Below are 2,188 nucleotides of genomic sequence, written 5' to 3' on the forward strand. Positions count from 1 at the left end.
CTCTCTCTCTCTCTCTCTCTCTCTCTCTCTCTCTCTCTCTCAATAGTACATTATCTCCTCACTACAATACTCTATAATGACTCTCAATAATCCTTCTTAGGTGGTGGATGCACCTCCCAAGAGGTATGTCTGATGTAAAGAGGCACCAGAGCCACTACAGTGTCTCTTCACAGCTCACTACTGTCACTTCACTCCAGTCTTCAGCACTGCTTTTTCCATTTTTTTTAGCTCTTTTGAACTTAGATCCATCCTTTCCAAAAGTTAGAAAACTTTCCCAAATTCACACATACATTCTACAGAACACTTACAGAAGATCTACAGAACAGTACAGTACAGGACCAGAGCAGATATAGAATAAATACAGAGCAGAAACAGAGGCTCTATAGAAGGTTTACAGAGCATTATAGAAGGTCATCAGATCCTCATAACTTATACTAAAACCATTCCAAACTATCAAAAACTATTCAATAAGCTTTCAAAATATTTCTCCCTTCATCAATCATCAATCCATGCTTCATACAGAAGAAAATCAGAACAAAACAGAAGCTATACAGAAGATATATATAACCAATCAGAACCTATCAGAACATTACAGAGCTTCATATTTCCACTAAAAATCATCATAAGCTTCAAAAATATAATCAATATCATCCAAAACATTCTCAAACACTTCCATTAACAACCATACATCACTCTAAATCCATCAAAAATTAATCATTCAGACCTCAAAAATAACAAAAATCAATCAAAAATTCAGTCTTTTTCCACTCTCAACATATCCCCACACTTAGAAAGGAAGCGTCCTCGCGACCTAAGGAAAAGAAGAATAGAAGTTTATTAAAGAGCTCAATTTAATCTTCTTCAGTATCTTCAATAATCTCTCCAAACCACGACCCCAACTTATCACATGTATTTCTAGAAAAGAATACTTCTAAAGGAAAACTTCATTATTAATTAACTCATCTGATAAACATTTGAAAGTCATAACAAATTTGTAAAGGATAAAAGAGGTTCGTCAGCTTTCCATCATAGGCTTTCCATCCACCATCAATAGTTGAAAAGAGCTCTCGAACAAATTATTCAACCAGCACAAACTCATCACATACAAATGATTACAACACACACACACAAACACAACCATCTGAATGACACCTCCAAAAAGAGAGATATATATCATTAAAAATCATCCAAAATACATTGCAAAGGCATCAATGAAGGTGATCCCTTTTGAAGGCTTGGTGGTTACGAAAGCGATCCATGGAGAAGGACTCATCCACAAATGTCTTGGGAGGATTTTGAAAGAATTGAAGACAGCACATCCTTTCTAGCAAAACAAGGTATCTGCTAGGTAGACATAGGGCATGAAAATATAGGGCATCCAATTGTTGGGAATCAATGTTCACATTGACATTCATACAAAGCTTTGGAATGGCCTTTTGATCGTTATGGGAATGCCTATGTATATATGCTAGATACCAAGCAAAATGAGCTCTCAATCTCACTGAAGGATCTAGAGATTGTGAATATTGGTGAGTAAAATGGAGGTAATTATGGTATGCTTGACTAGCAATTGTCCTATCCCTTGGAATTAATGGCCAGTTAATCCCGTGAGAGAATCAATTGAGCTCCATCCTCTTCTTCTTGGAATTTGCTGATCAAATCATTCGTACCCACTAACCAACTAAGGGGGTTGAGAAATCGAAGTGGCAGGAGATGGAAGTGGAATAAGTAAAAGAGGATGAAGAGATGGGTAGGCAAAATCATAAAAGGAGGAATAAGCTAAAGAAGGAGTGGCTGAAAATTTAAGTGAATCAGTTAGGAAAGGTTTCAATTGATAAGCAGGAAAAGTAGAAGGTATATGAATAGATGGAGAAGGACATGGTGGAAAAGGAGAAAAAAATCGATTTTCAATGAAAGAACAATAGGTAAATATAGAAATTTGAGGAAAACCCTGAGGTTGGAAAGGAAGAGGTAAGATAGTTGCTGAGTTGGTTTGATAAAGGGAAAGCTAAGTATCATAGCGATGAGCCATTTGTTGATAGTACAATAGGCTAGGAATAGAGGGACCTAAAATAGATCGTCTTTGGTAGGCATCAAAGAAGGATGAATCAAATGGATGGTTCTTGGAAAGATAAGCTAGGAGATCTTGGTTAGTGCTCTGCACATAAGTAGAAGCTGTATTCTGATG

This window comes from Lygodium microphyllum, chromosome 24 (genome assembly GCF_053477565.2).
Source record: "Lygodium microphyllum isolate KBCC chromosome 24, Lygodium_microphyllum_v1.1.10, whole genome shotgun sequence".
NCBI lineage: Eukaryota > Viridiplantae > Streptophyta > Polypodiopsida > Schizaeales > Lygodiaceae > Lygodium > Lygodium microphyllum.